The following is a 22,255-nucleotide window of genomic DNA, read 5'->3' as shown; positions in this document are numbered from 1 at the left end:
AGAACTAGGCTTCGTCCTTCCCTTCACTCCACTCAGGAATCGGTCCCAACTCAAACAAGAAAAATCCAGCGGACCAAGACCCGAAACCCGAGTGAGCTTCACCTCTCTTCAGCTCGCCCCATAGCAAGCCAGAGGTGACCCAGGCACAAAGCTAGCATAACAACACTTCGCTGAGTATTGGGGATTTATGAGAACATACCTTGTTGGTCTTTAGTCGGTCTAAACTCGGCTTCAATGATTCGAGCCACATGTAAATCTCGCAGACTCACAATCATCTAACACACTAATGATTACAACGATTAGATACATCTAACTCTCATTAACACATACGTTTACTCACAAGGGTATACATACACGATACCACATGGCTACATACAAGAGATAATAAAATACACAACTCGGGCAACATCGCTAGTTGCCACAACAGCCTCCCGGCACCATCCCTGCTCGCATTTGGACTTGCATCATCTACACATGAGGTAAAACCTCATGAGTCATAAAGACTCAGTAAGGGTGCAATGCATGTAAATATGAATATAATCATGTTTATGTATGCCAAATGCATGCAAATGAGGCTAAATCCACTCATCCTCACAACCCACTAAGGTTTGAGGCATCAACCTATCAGCCCCCACCACACTAGTCCTCCATATGGCCATAGGTCCACTAGATCTTGCATCACACAAGATATAACCACTACATGCCAATGCAACATAAAAACATTATCAAACATATTTACCAACTTGCAAGGACACCTCCACATGGGGCCATCCCTTACCTGGCTCGAAGCCTCATCTCTGCCTCGGCGAGAACGCCAGCCCGAACTCCGAGCTCTTCTAGGATTATCGCCTTCTCGGTCGAACCTAGAGGCAAACACACAAAAACCCAACCCATTAACATCTGGCATTAACCCAATGCCCTCAATTTCGCCACACATCACAAAATCACCATCAACACTATTTCCAAACAACCCACCACAGCATACATCATCCGTTTACTAATTTCCAAACAACCCCACCTGAGGGTTCAATTCAATCAATATTACGCAATTCAGTATCTCAAATAAGGAGAAATTAACTCAAAAATAAGTTTAATTAATTACCTTAACCAATCTGGAGGACAATTTCGAAAATGCCCAACCCGGCAATACCTCATGGGAGGCCACCTTGTGCTCAAAACTCCATTTTCGAGCTTTCAACACGTTCTTCAAGACCCAATTTAATTTCCAGAACTTTCCCCCATTTTTCTGGAATTTTTCGAGATTTTCCCCCTATTTTCTCATATATTTTCTTTTTATTTCTTATTTTCTTTTATTTTTTTTTCTCCTTTATTTTCTTTTCTTTCACTGCTCACCTTCTTCTCTCCCATGCGTGCGGCCATTGCTCCTCTTCTCCTTCCTCGCTCACGGCCGTACCTCTGTACAGCCGATACCAGCCCTCGCCGCTTGGACCATCACTGGTCGGAGTTGCGGCCAATGTAGCCACCATCGCCCAACCCCAGCCCCAACGCTACTGCTACTCGCTTGCAACCTGCGCGCTGCCAGGGCTGAGGCTGCCATTGATGGCTTCCGAAGCTCCCCAGCCATTTTCGCCGCTGCTAAACGCCACCCCGATGGCCGCCTCCACACTGCTTGAAGCTCTGGACAGCACCGCCGCAGCCCGCTGCTCCGCCCTGCATGCCCCGCGTCGGCCATGGCCGTCTTCGCCGCTGGTTCTTCTTCCAGCCACCGGCCTGATCTCCCTCTCTCAATCTTTCTCTCATTCTCTTGATCTCTCGGCTATTTCTCGGCCATAGCTCCCTCGCGAAAGCTCTCGGCCATCACTCTCCTTTTCTCCTGAGCTTTCCCTCTGTTTTGATTTCAAAAATTTGAAATGCTTACAACACTCACTCAGCCGCATATATATCTGTATATATATATAATATGCATATATAACACATTAAACCCATTTAATTTTCATAATCCCACTTAACCAATTAATAATTGCACTTTGAGGATTTTTATAATAGCAGTTGGGCCCTCTCAAGGTTCTAATTAATTATCCTTAAGCCATTAAGATTCTTAATTTTCTCAAAATTAAATATCGGCATTTACTCGGGAATATCGATTTCGTCCCTGCACTTGCGTGGGACCTCTATTCGACCTGAAAACACTTCAGAGTTGCCTTATTCGCCAAACCGGGCCACACCTAGGGTCCCCTCAGCTTCCCGGAGGCCCCCTACGTCCATTCGGTATTGGCACTCACTCGGGTTTAAACAAAATTTATTCCGAAAATTATTCCCAATCGGACTGATACTAGCATCATAAACCTTGCCTCAAGACGCTCATCAATCTCATGCCCTCTTCCTTGGACATCCAAGTCCCGGGGCACTCCCTGCTGCCAATTCAACAATTTTATTAATTAATTACTCAAAATTGACGCTTGAGCTTCCCGGACCACCCGAGATCTTGATAAAATAATCAAAATTTATTTATTTTCAACACTATGTAATACTGGGTATTACACTTAAGGATGGCCTATATCAACTGAATTCAGCTTTTGTTCCTACTGATTCCAGGCTTTCAGCTCATTCTTTTTGTCCTAGGTCTTTTGTATGTAGTACATCTTCTTCTTCGTGTGATAGTCTTTCTTTTCATCGTTGTAAATAGTCAGATTCTTCTACTGTAAATGTAAATGTTGCTCAACCGAGCAATTTGTGCAAACAATGGCATGCCAAACTTGGGCATCTTTCACTCAATGTACTGCGATTGGTGCTGAATAAAATTCATGTTCCATGTTCCTTGTCATCTCTTTCCTTTTGTGATTCATGCAAAATTGGGAAACTTCATCAGCTTCTTTTTTCTAATTGTGAAATCACAGTAGTTAAACCACTTGAACTGGTCTATTTTGATCTATAGGGACCTTCTCCCACTTTGTCTACTGAAAAATATCGCTACTACATTATTTGTTGATGCCTACACTCGCTATACCTGGCTTTATCCTCTCAAGTTAAAATCTAATGCTTTGTCTGTTTTTACTACCTTTCATAAACTAGCTAAACTTCAGTATAATGCTAAGGTCAAAGCTTTACAAATAGATAATGGAGGGGAGTTTCAAGACTTTCTACCTTATCTACAATTACATGGCATCCAACCTCAGTTTACCTACCCTTATACCTCTCAGCAGAATGGTGTAGTTGAAAGAAAACACCGTCACATTTCTAAAATGGGGCTCACGTTGTTAAATATTCATGCGACCATGCCTCTTAAATTTTGGGTTGAGGCTTTCCAAACAGCAGTTTATCTTATCAATTTACTTCCTTCTGCTGCTCTTCAGTTTCGCACACTAGTTGAGATGTTGTCTCGCAAATCACCCTCATATTTGCATCTTCAACCCTTTGGTTGTGCATGTTTTCCCTATCTTCGTCCTTATAATAAACATAAGTTCAGCTTTCATTCCACTAAATGTATCTTTCTTGGGTATAGTCATAGGCATGCTGGGTACAAGTGTTTAGACTCTTCTAGTCGTGTATATGTTTCTCAATATGTTCTTTTTAATCCAAATGAGTTTCCTTATCCTAGTTTTTTTCAATCTGCATCTTCTTTGTCTCCTGTTGCTTCTACCACTTCTGATCGTCCTTCTACTTTGTTCTTTTAGTCATTTCCCATCGTTTCTTCCTCTGCAGTAGCACAACCTCCGAATTCTTCTTTACCTTCTGCTACTTCACCTTCTTCTATAACTTCGTCATCTCCTTCTTTAGAGAATTTTCCACCTCAGTTATCTTCAACATTGTTACCTCCACCTGTCACTCGTATTCCTTCTTCTCGTGTTCCTAAACCTTCTATTCATCCTATGCTCACCGGTCCAAGGATAAACTTCTATCCACATCCTTTCCTCATACCTTAGTGAGCTCGTTGGAACCTACCATTGTTCGTGAGGCCTTCTTAAATTCACAATGGGTCCAGGCTATGGAAGAAGAGTATTCTGCATTGCAACGAAATGACACTTGGGTCTTAGTTCCCTTTTCTAAAGACATGAATGTCATTAGCTATAAGTGGGTTTTTCGGGTAAAGTTTAAGGAAGATGGTTTAGTGCTTCATTACAAAGCACATTTGGTTGCCAAGGGATTTCATCAAAACCCTAGAATTGATTTTTTTGAGACCTTCAACCCTGTTATTAAAGCTCCTACCATCAGAGTATTATTTTCTTTGGTTGTTTCTTTTGGTTGGGATATCCAATAGGTTGATGTTAATAATGCTTTCTTAAATGGTGATTTGAATGAACATGTTTTTATATCTCAACTAGAAGGGTTTGATAATTCTCAGTTTCCTACTCATGTTTGCAAGTTAAAGAAATCCCTTTATGGCTTAAAACAGGCCCCTCGGGCCTGGTATACCAAGCTGAGATGTTGTAAAACCCCGCCCCATCGGAGGGTGTGCCATTATGCTGGGGCCCATCGCATACATACATATTCCCTTTTCCCTTACATTTTTCATACATCAAATGTCGTATGGCAAAGGGAAACCCCCCAGGAAATCATTAAAATTGCAGAAGCGACAATCGAAACTTGATATGGTACATACTTGAATTCACCTTATTTCATATCATAAAGAATTCGTACCATATATTATATCATATCTTTGTAAGTTTAGGTGCTCTAGACCCAATCAGATTGGGCATGTTGTACACTGACAATTGTAATCATATTTATTATTGAATAAAGAGTTAATCAATTTCACAAGAAGTCATTCTATTAGTTTCTTGGTATTATTGTAATAACTGAATGAAACTAGATAGAAGTCCATATGATGTATACTGTGATTAATCTATAAAGATATGAGATGATGCATCACAGTTTCTAGACATCATTAAACGTCCCAAATCGTAGCAATGTCAAGAATGGACATTGACAATTGCGGTAAGACTTGTATGTTCTATGTTTTTGCTCTGTGATAGCAATGGGGGTCTCACACCCATAGGCATGGGGATGTCTAGACAAGTACATAGGTGACTAATGTTGGAGAACATGTCACTGGACATGACTCACCATGAAAATCCATTTTGGTTATATGTTGATGGTATTCTCATACGAGATGGGTGTAACTAATCCTTGGACCTGAGGTTATCACGGTTATCTCATAAGAAGACCGATATGCTTTGACATCGTTTCGATGGGCCTAAACAAAGGCTGCACGTGGGCGATCGTTGGGTATATCGTGAGGCTTATGGAGATGGGTGTATAACCAAGATGGGACTCGTCTATCTCGTCATAGAGGATGATGTATCTAAGGCACATTCGATGGATATTCACTTTAAATCCATGGCCATGGTGAAAGAGATCAATAAGGAGTTATTAACTCACTTTCTATTAAGTGATGATATCCGAATGAGTGGAGAAAAAACTTATGTGATCATAATCAAGCAACACATTGCCAACTTGAGATCACATAGGATACATTGACGAGAGGATCGAATTACACAATAACCATGCTCGTGAAAGGTTATTTGCGAATTATGAATCCTTCTGAATAATTAGGTAGGCATGATGCCTTACTAGAGGCCAATCTTGTCTTATGTGTTTGTACTAACACATTGCCAACATATTTGGAAGCCTAATGAGTCATACACAATAGGCAAGGGCCTTGGCTTAAACCAGGAAAGTGGACGTATGGTTAAGTGGGACACTTTTGCAAGAAGTTGTGCCATCGTAGGTTCTCACGGAAAAAGAACAAACAGACGTAATGACGTCGATATAGCAAGGGGTCGTCATAATGGAAAGAGTTTCCTAAAATGGCAATTGATTAAATTAGGAAGGAGTTTATAATTTAATAATTTTCTATTTGTTGGAGTAGCAAATAGGAAATAAAATATATTTGGGCTTAAGTTAATATTTAGACTAAATTGGATTTGGGACAAATATTAAATTAAATATATTTGGGCTTGAATTAGATTTGGGTCACAATATTTTATTAAACCTATAATTGGATTTTGACCATTTAATTATATTTCTAGTTGGACTAGAATAAGCCCACTTAAGATTCTAATTAAATTAGAATTAATGGGCTGGCTCAATCCATTAGGGTTTTAGAAACCCTAGGATATTTCTCTATAAATATCACTTTATGGGTTGCCCATAACAGTAGTGAGTTTTGGTGTCGTATTTCAAGAGTTGAAAAACGTATTGCCGTTCACTCTTCCCTGTTTCTTTTGGCATCAATACAAAACGAGGGCATTCTTTTTTAGTCCATACACAAGTCGCAAAAAGGAGAAGGAGATAACACTTCTATTCTGCTCTCCTTGTCAACGGACACATGCCGCGTATCACGAGTTAGAGGCCGGACGCTTGGACGGCTCAAATCCGCAAACGACTCGATAATCTAAAGGTTAGATTTATTTATTTGTATGTGAATGATTTGATTTCGACGTTGATCCAATCGTCAGGATTGGGGTAAGTTCAAAAATTTTTGAACTACGCTGTTTGCCCCGTAGCGATCTTGCTTTACTTTCAGTGGTATCAGAGCCATCGTCGAAATATTTCAATTCCTTACGTGCGGATTCAGTTATATTGTTATTTGTGAAATAATTAAACAATTGTTACGTTTGTATTTTTTTGGATAGCAAAACATTTTTGGGTAAAGGGCAAAAGATTGTGTATGACACGAAAAATGGAAAAACAGGGTTTGGGGTGCATACGGATGCACCGGGGCGTTGAAAGACGTGGCCAAGCGGGGCCCGCGTGCGCCGGGCATGACCTGGGCGCGAGCAGGGCCCGGCCCGGCCAGGCGCGACCTCGTGCAAGTGCGTGGGGCGGCCGGGCGCGAGTGCGACCAACAACCCGTGCGTGGCCAGCGGGTGCGACCCGCAACCCACGCGTTGTCGCGGCCAACCCGCGCGGCCCTTGCGCGCCTCGTGCGGCCTTAGTGGCCCGCGCTCGCCCCCAGCGGCCCTTGCCGCGCGCCCCAAGCGCGGCCGTGCGCGCCAGGAGCGGCCGTGCACTCCAGCCGCGGCCCATGTCCCTTTTTGGGTTGGTAGCATGTGCGACATGCTGCCCAGCCGCCTCTCGGCCCCTCGCGCTTCGGTTTGACCCTTCCCTAGGGTCCACGTGAAGCACCCGGGTAGACCCCTCGTTGGCCCAGCGCATTCTGTACCCTCAAGTAGGATCCGGCCAAATTGTTTGGCTATTTTTTATTCGATCCATGAGTGTATGACACTTATGGGCCGTGATTAAAAATGGACCGGGACTATTAATTGGATTATTTATTAATTATTGGGCTTATAGTGTATGTTTGACATACATTTGTTGATCCAAGGTCTGTTGAGCTTTGTTAATTAGACTAATGGATGGAGCCCAAGCCCAACACAATTAAAACAATTTTGTTTTTCCAAAATTATACAAATTTTCAATTTATTGAAAGTGTTTCATTAAGTTTGAAATAGATGCGACAATTAATTAACATAATTATGAATGAATCAATTGTATTGATTGCATGGGTGTATGGTATGGATCGAGTCAACCATTTATTTATTGTTGGGAATGAATGCTTGTAAATTTAGTTTTTGAAATAGGACCTGCGTGTCCTGCCTCTCTTATACTCTGATGTACATTATCTTCTCATTTCACTCCCCTCGAATGTAATTCTGAGTTTCTGATTCTATGTAATATATGTAGAATAGAATAGAGTAGTGATAGTTGTAGTTCGTATGAAGAGCAAGAGATGGAGCCAAATTGAAGACAAGATTCGAAGACCAACAAAGGCTTGGAGAATGTGCTTGAGAAGCAAGATGTGATTCTTCACCTAGGTTTGACCCGTTAGCTTCCCTTCTATGGCTTGAGGGGGCTAGCTGTAGTTATCCATACCATACACCAGTTTAAGTCGTTTATTATGCATTATTAATTTGATTAATTGCATGTGATGAGACCTAAATAATTAAATAATAAATCCCTTATTAATATTAAGCCAACTTACCTTCCATCATTATGAAGCATCAGGTTTCTAGCTGGCACTTGATTTGTTGAGTCACTCAAGGTCATGTGTCACCTATGATACCTGTGTTTCATGGGCCATGAGATGTCCCAGAATGATGGGTCCGACTTAACTAGAAAGGTGGGATTTGTTGAGTCACTCAAGGCCTTACTGAGTATAGAGGCAAAGATTGGGAGTCACATAAGATGTCCTTGACAAGGAGTTGTCAACCCAATGAATCTAGGAGTTGCATGGAGATGTAATTGGTAGCAAGTACCTACCTAATCGATCCTAGCACAATTTGTTGAATCACTCAAGGTTATGCGATGGGAGATGGGATCCTAGCCCATTAGGAAATCTTCCAATGGGATTTCTCGAGTTATGTCTTGAGGGTGGCGAACTCGTAGAAAATACTGGGAGCAATCATAAAATGTTACTTCTTGCAATTTATGATTTCGTAATTCAATATGATTATAATATCTCTATTCAGTTGTTGATCCAGAATGTTTGGAAACATGTCGATAAGATCGATACTCGAGGGTAATAATACCTTCAACGAGACTAATTTCTATAACTGGGAGATTATCTTGAGGATAATCCTCACGTATGATAAGATTCTCTATGCGATAGAGAGATCTCTTCTTACGAAGCCACCAGTTGAGTAAATAATAGCACATAAGGCCTGGAAGATGCACGAGGGTGATATGATCATTGCTTGGTATATCATCTTAGTTGCCATGACCCCGAAACATAGGTCGCAACATAAGAGTTATGATGCCTATGACATCATGGCTAGGCTTAAAGATCATCTATTGAGAAGCATGTCATGGAGATGATACGTTTTATCAATAGGTTAGTAGAGCTGAACTTGGGTATGGATGCCGAAACTTACCTTAGATTTGGTGCTACAGTCCCTCCCTAACGGCTATGGAAAAGACTTTTGGAGAGTGGTTGTCCATACTTAGGGAGACCAAGCCTAAAATTGATTATAGGTTAAGGGAAGTGTTCTCTTAGTTGAAGAGCCCAAGGCGCACAAGGGCAAGCCCAAGAGTAAGAAAGCCAAAAGGAAGAAGAGTTTTTCCATAGCGCAATCTAGAAGAGTCTAGAAGTCCAAAACTCGAAAGGGCAAAGAGGATGCAATTTATCTCCATTGTGATAAATCGGGAGGTGTAGAGTAAGAAGAGTTCTACCCAGGACACTTCAGGTATTTAAGTTATTTGAATTAATCTATCTATTTCTGATCAGTCCACATGGGTAGTAAATACTAGATATAATGCTCATATTTACACTTTTGTGTATGGGCTTAGGAGTACGAGGAGATTAATAATGGAAGAAGTGTACTTACACATGAGAAATGGATCAAGAGTTGTTCCATTAGTTGCAGGGACCTATTTATTGACATTGCCCACGGGGCTTGTATTGGAATTACATAACTATTACTACAATCCTAGTTTGACTAGGAATATAATTTCTAATTCTTGTTTGACAAGGATGGATATTCATTTTTATTTAAAGACAATAGTTGTTCATTTTATAAAAATGAGTTGTTTTATAGTAAAGCAACAGTAAGTAATGGTTTGTATGTCCTTGATGTTGATACTCTTATAAATAACATAAATATTAAGCGACTTAAATCAGATGATTTGAATAGCACTTATTTATGGCATTGTTGCCTTGGCCATATAAATGAGACTCGCATATCCAACTTGCATAAGAATGGATATCTTAGCACATTTGATTATGAATCATAAGGTGCTTGTGAATCTTATTTACTTGATAAGATGACTAAGTCTCCTTTTAAAGTAAAGGGAGTGAAGGCTACATAAGTGTTAAGGCTTGTGCACATTGATGTGTGTGGGCCCATGTCCACCCAAGCTAGAGGTGGATATGTTTACTTCATAACCTTTACTAATGATAGATCATATTTTGGTTATGTGTGTCTTATGAGACAAATCTGAGATTTTTGAAAAGTTCAAAAAATTCAGATTTGAAGTAAAGAAACAAACTAAGAAAGTATCAAAGTATTTCGATCAGATCAAGGTGGTGAATACTTGAACAGTGAGTTTCTAGATCATCTGAAGTAGAATGTGATTCTATTACAATGGACTCCACTTGGAACACCAGAGATGAATGGTGTGTCTGAAAGGTGGGATAAGACCTTGTTGGACATGATCTGGTCCATGATGAGTCGCGCTGAACTCCTTATTTCATTTTGGGGATACGCACTCCTCACCGCGATCTATGTTTTGAACAAGGTTCCAAGTAAGTCAGTTACTCAGACTCTATATGAGATATGGAAAGGAAAGAAGCTAAATTTGTCTTTCCTTAAGATTTGGGGTTGTCAAATTTATGTTAAACGTGTTGACAGTAATAAGCTACAACCCAAATCGACGAGATGTCTGTTTGTGGGATATCCAAATGGATATTACTTTTACCACCCATATGAACAAAAGGTGTTTTGTTACCAAGCATGTGGTATTCCTTAAGACGAAATTCTTAGATGCTATGACTAGTGGGAGGAATGTTAAGTTCAAATAGATTCGAGACGAACCATAAACAAATAATCCTTTCCAGGAACCCGAGAAAGATCAAACACAAGATTTTGTGTCAATTCCCTAACCTTCTACACAAGAACCTCGTAGGTCGATGAGGGTTCGTCGCGAGCAAGAGAGATATGGATTTCTCATCTCAGCACATGGAGATGTACTTCTAGCTGAGAATGATGAGCCTACTACCTATGATGAGGCAATATCTGACATTGACTCTGGGTTATGGCAGATGGATGACAAAACAGCTTTCCTTAAAGGAAACCTGGTCGAGGATGTGTATATGACACAGCCTAACGGTTTTGTTACTCATAAACATGCAAATAAGATTTGCAACTTGCAAAGGTCCATTTATGGACTAAGGCAAGCATCCTAGAGTTAGAATCAATGTTTTGATGAAAATATCAAAAAGTTTGATTTTTCACAAAAGGGAAGTTGATCCTTGTGTTTACAAGAAGGTTAGTAGGAGCGTGGTGGTCCTTTTAGTCCTATATATGGATAATATATTGCTCATAGGGAATGGTGTTCTCATGATGCAATTAGTTAAAATATGATTTTTAAAATATTTTCTCCATGAAGGATTTGAGAGAAGCAACCTATATTCTGGGAATAAGGATCTATAGAGATAGATCTAGGAGGTTACTAACACTTTCCCATAGTGCGTACATTGACAGGGTGCTAAAGAGGTTTAGCATGGAAGATTCTAGGAGGAGAAGTCTTCCCATGTCACATGGAATACATCTCTCCAAGGCTATGTGTTCAAAGACACAAGATGAGAGAGATAGGATGAGTCGAGCACCATATGTCTTAGCTATTGGCTCGATCATGTATGTCATGTTATGTACGAGGCCTAATACTGCATATACTTTGAGCATATGTAGTAGATATCAAGCTGATCTAGGTGAGAAACACTGGATTAATGTGAAAAATATTTTTAAGTACTTGTGAAGCACTAAAGAGATGTTTTTGTCATATGGAGAATGAGAGCATACCATGAAGGGGTTCATGGATGCTAGTTTTCAATTCGACCATGATGATTTTAAATCACGTATAGTCGAAATTCATATTCTGCCTATATGGCTAAGCCATGAGTTGGAAGAGTTCCAACAAGAGATAGTTGCAGATTCAATAACTGAAGTCAAATACATAACAACCTTCGAAGCAGCTAAGGAGGTTGTATGGATCCGTAAGTTCATTGATGAACTTAAAGTAGTGTCCAGCATTGTTGATCCAATAACAGTTATTGGGACAACAATAGAGTCAGTAAGCGAAGGAACTACGGTCTCATCAACGGACCAAATTTGTATTACGACATCACCATATGATAATGGAGATTATTAGCTGATGTGACATATATAGAGAAAGTATCGATGGATGACAACGTCGTAGATCCCTTGACTAAAGCTCTATCCCAGGAGAAACATGAAAGTCATGTTCGAGCATCTTGTATAAGATACATAAGTGATTGGCTCTAGTGCAAGTGGGAGCATGTTAGTGTAGGTGCTCTAGACTCAATCAGATTGGGCATGTTGTACACTGACAATTGTAATCATATTTATTATTGAATAAGGAGTTATTCAATTTCACAAGAAGTCATTCTATTAGTTTCTTGTTATTATTGTAAGAATCGAATGAAATTAGATAGAAGTCCATATGATGTATATTGTGATTAATTTATAAAGATGTGAGATGATGCATCACAGTTTCTAGACATCATTAAACGTCCCAAATCGTAGCAATGTCAAGAATGGACATTGACAATTGCGGTAAAACTTGTATGTGCTATGTTTTTGTTCTGTGATAGCAATGGGGGTCTCACACCCATAAGTATGGGGATGCCTAGACAAGTACATAGGTGACTAATGTTGGAGAACATGTCACTAGACATGACTCGCCATGAGAATCTATTTTGATTATATGTTGATGGTATTCTCATAGGAGATGGGTGTAACTAATCCTTGGACCTGAGGTTATCACGGTCATCTCATAAGAAGACCGATATGCTTTGACATCGTTTCGATGGGCCTAGATAAAGGCTGCACGTGGGTGATCGTTGGGTATATCGTGAGGCTTATGGAGATGGGTGTATAACCAAGATGGGACTCGTCTATCCCTTCATAGAGGATGATGTATCTAAGACGCCTTCGGTGGATATTCACTTTAAATCCATGGCCATGGTGAAAGAGATCAATAAGGAGTTATTGATTCACTTTATATTAAGCGAAGATATCCGAATGACTGAAGAAAAAACTTATGTGTTCATAATCAAGCAACACATTGCCAACTTGAGATCACATAGGATACATTGACAAGAGGATCGAATTACACAGTAACCATGCTCGTGAAAGGTTATTTGTGGATTATGAACCCTTCAGAATAATTGGGTAGGCATGATGCCTTGCTAGAGGCCAATCTTGTCTTATATGTTCGTACCGACACATTGCCAACATATTTGGAAACCTAATGAGTCATACACAATAGGCACGGTCCCTAGCTTAAACCAGGAGAGTGGACGTATGGTTAAGTGGGACACTTCTGCAAGAAGTTGTGCCGTCATAGGTTCTCACGGAAAAAGAACAAATAGACGTAATGACGTCGATATGGCAAGGGATCGTCATAATGGAAAGAGTTTCCTAAAATGGCAATTGATTAAATTAGGAAGGAGTTTATAATTTAATAATTTTCTATTTGTTGAAGTGGCAAATAGGAAATAAAATATATTTGGACTTAAGTTAATATTTGGACTAAATTGGATTTGGGCCAAATATTAAATTAAATATTATATTTGAATTAAATTAGATTTGGGCCACAATATTTTATTAAACCTATAATTGGATTTTGGCCATTTAATTATATTTTTTGTTGGACTAGAATAACCCCACTTAAGATTCTAATTAAATTAGAATTAATGGGCTATTCCAATCCATTAGGGTTTTAGAAACCCTGGGATATTTCTCTATAAATATCCCTTTATGGGTTGCCCATAATAGTAGCGAGTTTTGGTGTCGTTTTTCAAGAGTTGAAAAACGTATTTCCATTCACTCTTCCTCGTTTCTTTTGGCATCAATACGAAATGAGGGCGTTCTTTTTTCGTCCATACACAAGTCACGAAAATGAGAAGGAGCTAGCACTCCTATTCCATTCTCCTTGCCAACGGACGCATGTCGCGTATCACGAATTAGAGGCCGAACGTTTGGACGGCTCGAATCCGCGAACGACTCGATAATTTAGAGGTTAGATTTATTTATTTGTATGTGAATGATTTGATTTCGACGTTGATCCAATTGCCGGGATCGGGGTAAGTTCAAAAATTTTTTAACTACGCTGTTTACCCCGTAGCGATCTTGCTTTACTTTCAATCTTTAATAGCCTTAATACATGAAGAATCCATAATATTCTAACAAGGCTAATCATCAATAAAACATCAGTTAATACATCTCCGAATCAGCTTGCTGAATCCATCGGCCACGCCATCACGTGCCATCATACCTCAACCTGCTCCTTACCCTAACTGCAAGTCTCAACTGGAACGTTGAATGTTCTAGAAGCATAACCCATTAGAAGATGAAACTTCTAGTAAGGGTCCAAAAACATATATATGAATGCATGATGCAATGACATGAACATCTGTGCCCTTTAATGTAACTTCCCAGGCCCACTAGCCAAGCTAGGAATCCTAGACAAATCCCGAACCTCTGCAGGATAAGCCTAACGTTATTCCCTCAATGCCCTAGGGGAATTACGGCTACACTCTGGGGGTGACATCTCATTCCCATGCACAAATATCAATATGACAATAATATCGTGCAATGCAAATATCACGACTTTCCATGCAATATGACAAATGAATATTGCATTCTTAAATAGCATGCATATATAACAATCATATCATAAATATAATTTCTTGTGATAATACCACTCACCTTTGCCCAAAGATCAAGACACCTCGAAAAGCGTGCATCGCCTCGATACGCATGCCCCGCCTCAATTCTCGTGCCAACTCTCAAAAGTTGCACTAATCACATCATCTCGATCTCCTCAATCATAAAATAATATTTAATCATTAAATATCCTCAATATTCCATTTTTTTCCTATTTTCTTTCGTTTTCCTTCATTTTTCCTTCTAAAAATCCCAATAATTATATCGAGACTATTTCCTCAAATTTATCTTCACAACAATTCATAATATGCTATAAACTTCCAAGAAAAAATACTAGACTTTCCCGGATATTGCATTTTCACTCAAAATGAGGTTCTTTGGCTCTAAAATCGAGACATTAGGAATCCCAACTTCAGATATTTTTGCACGGACCTCCGTAAAATAATTTTCTATATTTTTTAAAGATTTTTCCTGATTTTTAGGCCCATGCACGCGCCCCCATGCGCTGGCGCATGGCCCTGCGCGTGAAGGCCATGCACCGGCCTTCTTCTCCAACGCCAGCGATGCTAGTTTCTTCCACCCCTCGAAAGCTCTTCCTCAGTCGATCCGAATGGCATACTTTGATGCCCCAAAGGACCACCGGAGGGGGTCCAACCGAAGGCTTAAAGCCTCGGCCGAAACCACCGCCTCCTATTTCTGGTGAGCCACGAACACGCACCAAATGCACACGAAAGCCCCTCAAACTTTCCAGAATGCTTCCTCTCGTCCTAGGGAGCAAAAGCCCCTTAATCTCAAGCTTCAATTCGTCCAAAATCGGAGCTAATTTGAAGCTCCAAACTTAGAAAAACCCTCGGCCAACCCTCTCTATTTATAGCTGCAAATCGAGCCTCGAAACGCACGGGAATGGCCGACTCAATGCCTTAAATGTCTCCACAAGCCCTCAGATGACCCAAAACCATCGACCAAGGCCCTCGAAAACCAGATTGCAAGCCGTGACATGGCCGACTGAACACGATCAGATTTTTTTGAAAATCCAGCCATCTCGATGCTCGCCGATGACCAGGCTTTGGTCCTTGAGCTCCCTCGACCATTCCCTCGAGATCCCCATGCTCAAAATCCCCTTGCCGGCGACCGTTCGAGGCTGTCGACCATGGCAGCCTCCAGCTTTGCGAAATTATACTTCAGCCCCTATAATTTTTCCAAATCACACTTTGTCCCTTGTTATCAAGCCCCTGAACTTTCTTTCATTACCATAAGGACTCTCATGATCCAAAACTCACATTGTCTCGTTTGAAGATTTCAAAAAATCGTCTTTTCGACCTTCCTCCGACCAATTCAGCAAGTTTTAGGAAATTATGCTTTGGCCCTTAAACTTTTGGGCTATCTCATTTTGGCCTTTTCGACTTAGCCCCTTAACTTTCCAATATTTCCACTAGGACCCCCAAGTCCTAAAATATCATTTTTTACCCCTGAAGATCCCAAAACAACCTTGACTCGGCCTTCCTCTTGCAATTTCCAAAAATTACACTTAGGCCCGAATCTTCGTTTTGGTCTCAAACCCTCTCGTTTCTTCCTGAAAACTCTGAAGGGTTGTTCCTCATGAAAAATCGAAATCCCTTCAAGCTTCTGTTGACTTTCGGGAAGTCATCTAGGATAATTCGGTATTGCAGCCTAATTAGCAACTGCCTTTTTAGCTGTACCGAAAACTGTTCCTGATTTCATTTCTTTCGGCACCATAAATCCTATCTGGGGATGCTCATTAATTCCATATGATTTTCCTTTGGCATCTCGGCTGCAGGGCATTCTCGGTAGTTGATTCAGTCATTTATACGGTAATAAATTACCGTTATACCCTCAATTTATCCTTAAATTCCATTTTTGCCCCAAGATAAATTACCTTTGAGTCCTTTAGAATTTCTCGGGTATTACAGATGTGCTTTACAGTCTTGGGGCTTCAATCGGGCTGTTTCTGATGCCTCATTATTTATTAAGAGGACTGCTAAGTTTGTGCTGTTTGTTTTGATTTATGTTGATGATATATTGATAACTGGTTCAGATCCCACAGCTCTAAAAGCTTGTATTCAGGATTTGAATACTCATTTTGCTCTCAAAGCTCTCGGCTCTGTTAACTATTTTCTTGGTTTTGAGGCTCACCGTAACTCTAATGGTCTTTATCTCACTCAAACCAAATATACTATTGACCTCTTAAAGAAGACAACCATGCTAGATTGTAAGCCTTGTGAGACACCGGTGAACACAGCTGAATCTTTAACTGCTGAGGGTGAATCTTTTTCTAATCCTTCTCTTTATTGCACTATCATTAGATCCTTGCAATATCTTACCTATACTCGCCCAGATATTACTTTTATTGTAAATAAGCTTAGTCAGTTTCTGTCAGCTCCCAAGCAGCAGCATTGGCTTGCATGCAAGCGATTGCTTCGATATCTTAAAGGTTCTCTTGGTTTGGGATTATTTTTCTCTCTTTCCTCTCCTGATCTTTCCTTCATGGTGTACACAAATGCCGATCATGCCGGCTGTAGAGTTACTCGCCGATCTACTAGCGGGATTTGTGTGTTTCTTGGCAGTAATTTGATTATTTGGAGCTCTCGAAAGTAGTCGGTTGTAGCTCGGTCCATGGGAGAGGCTGAATATAGAGCAATTGCTCTGGGTATCACTGAGGTTATGTGGTTACAGTCCTTATTTTTTGAGCTTGGCTATTCCCGTGTTCAGGTTCCTGTTCTTTGGAGTGATAATCTTGTAGCAAAAAGTATTGCTAAAAATCACGTTTTTCATGCTTGCACTAAGCATTTGGAGGTTGATCTTCATTTTGTGCGGGAGAAAGTTGAGAAAGGGGAGGTTGACATTCGCTATGTTCCTACTCAATATCAGGTTGCAGATGTGTTTACTAAAGGCTTAGCAAAAGGTCATTTTTAGTTGTTACAAGATTAGTTGCATTTGAGATTCTTTTCTATTTCGAAGACAGTGTTATCAGGATCTTCTCTCGAATCTATAGTCAAGGAGTAGTTTCAATTGAGGGGGAACGTTAGAGGATGTATTTGCTGTTTGTTTATTGTAAAGCTTGTGTTTTGTTTCAGCGCCTAGTTAGGCACCCATTAGCTTTGATTCTCGCTGGATATAAATATTCAACTTTGTTGTTATTTTACTTAAGAATTGTATTTCTTGATTCACTAGGGAATATTGAGAGCTGATTTTCTTTCTCTCTCTCTCATATTTTGTCCTACATTTTTCATCTCAAATATTTTTTTAAATTAAAAAAAAAACATTTATAATTTAGAGACAAACTTTTGATCTCTAAATATTTTTTATTTAAAAAAATAATTAATTGACTAAATTGAGATAGAATTAGAGACGATTTACCTCATATACGGATGAATTTATCTTTAATTCTGGCTCTAATAAGTAAAAGTAACATTTCATGTTTAACATAAGTGATCCGTCTCAATTTTCATCTCAATTAGAGATGGAATTCGAGATGAAATTCGTTGTGTCTCTAAATTTGATTTTTCTAGTAGTAGAGGATTAAAAAAAAAAAACCATGAGTATATCTCACAAAACCTAAACCAATCTATATTTTTATCCCTAAGATTGACTCGTTGTACCCACAGTTTTTGTTCTCACTATAATCTCTAGTGACAATACTAAATCGTTACTAAAACACCTATATATTTACCCACGGTTTTCATCATGTCACTATAGGTTTTAGTGATAGTATAGTCACTAAAACGCCTATACATTTACAAATGGTTTGCATCTCGTCACTATAAGCTGTAGTTACTGTTTTGAAATAAATGTAAAAATTAGTGGATAAAACCTATATGGATGTACATATAGTGTTATTAAACTCAAACCGGCCAAGCCAGTTCGACCAATGGACCGATGAACTGACTTGGTAACTGGTCAGAGTTACTTCTCGGATCAAGCATGACCAGTTTGACTCAGTCAATTTTAGCGAAAATTAGTGACTCGGTTGAGTTTAATTGACTCGATCAAGTCATTTTTTTTAAAAAATACATTCATAATTAAAACTTATTATGAATATATATTTTTTTATTTCTTTATGTTTTGTTTACTCTTCTGATGTATCATTTTCTTCACAGAATATATTTTTACTATAAAAAGTTAATAAAACAACCACCAATAAACATAAAGAAAATAAAAAATAAAACTATCAATTAATAATTTCTATCGTATTTTAAGTAGTAATAATTTTTACACTAAAAACATATTTAAAAATCAAATGAAAATAAAACTTCTTTGACCTCCATTCATATTAAAAGTAAACAGTGAGTGATCCCAATATTACATTCATAGCTCCCCTCGAGATTACTTATAATTATAATTTTGACGTTAACAAAAAATTATTGTCCATTGGCAAACACTGTTATTGCCGCTAGAATAATTGGAATCAAAATTTTAGATCCTAATTTTTTTGGGGTCAAATTATTAAAATAATAGTTCCAGTCCTTATAGAATTAAATTAAATTTTAATTAAAACATATTATATTTTATGTCCAATCTTAATATGCGAGCAGACCTTATAATTTGGTAGATGTTTCAATTCTTTTTTTTTTTTTAAAAAGTATCAATATTTAAGCTTACAGTAACCACCAGCCAGAACTGATTCTGTGAGAATCATAGGTAACTAGGCAAGTACCAAGTTATTGAAAAAAAAAAAAGAGTTTAAATATTTTATTAATTTTGAACAACTAAACTGTGGTTACTTTCATATTATTGGCATTTCTGATTTTTGAGGAAAGGATTTAGCTACTGTAAAGTGAGGGGTTTATTTTAGAGCACAAAGTAAAGAATTATAATCGTTGATGAAAAAAATTAAGGAATAGGATTTTAACAATCTCATAGTTTGTTATATTTGTATATGTATTTTATCATTATCTCAACCGTTAACTTAGTCATCAATGATTATAACTCCTCAGTTTTTCTCTAAAATGAACCCTTCACTTTAGAGAAGCTAAATCCAAAAGGAAAATTTTCAAATTATATAAATACTTAATAACATAGTTTTTAAAATCAAACTCAATCAACCCATCAAAACGAGAAAACTAGTCCTCCAGTTAGTCTAGTCAACCCCCCAAAATTGGAGGTAGGGTCCAGTGGTTGGAAGAGCACCGCACATCACGTGGTCTTCAGTGCACCCTTGACGGCCCTTAAAAATCTAGAGGATCGAATGCCTCTCATGCCCCGTCGTACTCATAATTGCATTAGGTTTCTAAGGTGAACAACCTCTAGTCGATGGAACAATGTAGGCAAGGAAAGTCGGTAAAATGGATCCATAATCTTGGGAAAATGATTGGGCTTTGAGGGCTGGGCATTAGGGTCCCAGTCTAGAACTCGTCGGTTGTCGGTGGACTGCTCGAGTTGTTCCCGCGGTGAAAGCGAGTCGCCGCGTGCTGGCTGGGGGACAGATTGAGAATGGGCCCTTAGGGTCTCTTCTCTGGGCGTCGAACATTTGAGTTATAACTAGTACGGACAAGGGGAATCCGACTATTTAATTAAAACAAAGCATTGCAATGGTCCCTGTGGATGTTGACGCAATATAATTTCTACCCAGTGCTATGATATATATATAGGTATATATCTGTATATATGTATATAAAAAAAATCCAAAAAATCTGGATTGTACAAAGCAAACGCGCGGCCAGAGCATGGCCACGCCTGCAATCGAAAATTAGGGAGAAGGGGGGGCATTTAATGCCGAGGTGACTGTCGGAATGGCTTCTAGGGCACGTGGGTGTCCCGATGGGACATTCGCGGCGGAGCTTTGGCTATAAATAGCCAAGTTCGCACATGCCCCATTCATCCAAAAATTTCGTGGCTTAGATTGGTCGATTGGGAGAGTGTTTGAGAGATTTGAGAGCGGGGTCTTGGTCCTTGAGTCGTGGGCAACGTTTCTGGAGCATTTGGTGGCCAACGGAGCAGCGGGGAAGGAGATCCGAGCTCTCGCCAAAAAATCGTGCCTCGCCGGAGCTGAGACTTCATCGCACAAATCGAGGTATTTTGCTATGTTTTTTCGCAAATCTAAGACTATATTCGAGTTCGGGAGGTCGAGATTAAGGGAAAGGGAAGCTTTGTTTGAAGCTTGGAGGTTGGAATCATCGCCGGCGGCGAGGCAGCCGCTGGAGATGATGAACCAGTCGAGCGCGTGGCTGCACGCACCCGCGAGTAGGAAGAAGGCGCGTGCCTTCCACGCGCCCGACAGATAAGAAAATAAAAAGAAAAGAAAAGAAAAAAATAAAGAAAAATAAAAATAAAAGAAATAAAATTTTGCAAAAAATTTTATTAAATCTGAAATTTTGTTTATGTCATGTTTTGTGAAAAATATTTCCAGAAAATGTTAAATTAGCCATTTATTTAAATAGTTCTTATATTATGGAAATAAGGAAAAATAAGAATTTAATTCAAAAAATTCCAAGAAAATTCCAAAATGTTAGAAATATTATTTAAAGAATATTAGAAAAGAGAAATTAGATTTTATGAAAGTCTAGATAATTTTTATGCAATTTTGAAGAGATAAGGCTTAGAAATAAAAGAAAAATTGAAAAAATTATGAAAAATAGTAAAATGATATACTAAAAATAAGTTTAATGCTTTAGGAGTCCTTGAGGGGGAGAAGTTTAAAAAATAGCCGCTCAGCACAATTTTCGAGGTCAACACACCTTGCAAGACAACTTATCAGTAAGTGTATCGTTTCGAACTTAGTACGGTTATAAATGTTTACCTTCGAGAAGCTTTCATCATATCGGCATGCTATGATATGAACCCAACACGTAGACTGCATCAATGACATGATTATGAAATGCATAAATACACGTTGATATTGTTGATCACACGCATATGAGGCTGTAGGGAGTACGAACTGGCATCGCTGCCTTACCAAGGGTGCACCCATACACCCCAGCTTCGAAAGAGGTGGCCGCTAAAATGGTAGGTAACATGAGGGGTGCAGTTGACACCTACGATGAAAGACATTGCATACACTCATGACATAACATTATGTACCCTTACTTAGATGGTTCATCATCTAACTTGGGTTCGCCCCTGGAACATTCAACGTTCCAGTCGAGACTTGCAGTGATGACACCGAGGTTGGAGATGTGTAGTGATGCGAGACGTTAGGAAATGAGGAAATGTGCCATGTTATGATGTAATATGAATAAGTTTAAGAATTATATACAATTGTTTTATTTTCAGAAGCTTATGTAATAACTTTGTAATAAATATTATGTCCAGTTATTCATGTATGTATTGCCATAAGCAGGTTCGATTCAGCTTCCGCTTTGTATTTATTTTCTAGTGTAAACATCTCGTCTAGCACTAGATAAGGTCTTAGGGAATTTCGTGGATAATGTAACTAAAAAAAAAATATAGACCAAATTTCCTAAGGCATAACACGTCCTGAAGAGGTGGGCTGTTACAATTGGTATTAGAGCTCAACAAAGTAGGGTACCTAGGAAGGAAAACTTAGACTAAGCCTAGCAGGTGAGAAGTACCAACTCGAGGACAGTTAGGGGTACTAACGAAAGTTGTGATGACAGGATGGCTGGAAATTTCTCGGAGCAGGTCTTGGTCGATCAATGGGCTCATCGCCTGGAGAATCGGATCCCGGAGCCAAACGAGGGTATCATGGAACACCTAGTCCAGATGGAAGAAATTATCGATGACGTATCCCCAAGTTGTCGACTCTGGCTTGACCTAGTTCAGTTCCAGATAAACATGATGGTCGGCGTTCTAGAGGGCGACTTGCAGGATTTTGCAGATTGGGTTCAACATGGTGAGGAGTTCCCTGATTTTCGTCTCTATTGTGCATGGATTCGTGAGCTATTGGCAGAGCTGTACGAGCCGGTACT

The sequence above is a fragment of the Diospyros lotus genome, chromosome 6 (assembly GCF_014633365.1).
Source record: "Diospyros lotus cultivar Yz01 chromosome 6, ASM1463336v1, whole genome shotgun sequence".
Classification (NCBI taxonomy): Eukaryota; Viridiplantae; Streptophyta; class Magnoliopsida; order Ericales; family Ebenaceae; genus Diospyros; species Diospyros lotus.
The sequence above is the reverse complement of the archived record's forward strand: the minus strand, read 5'-3'. Positions refer to the sequence as shown.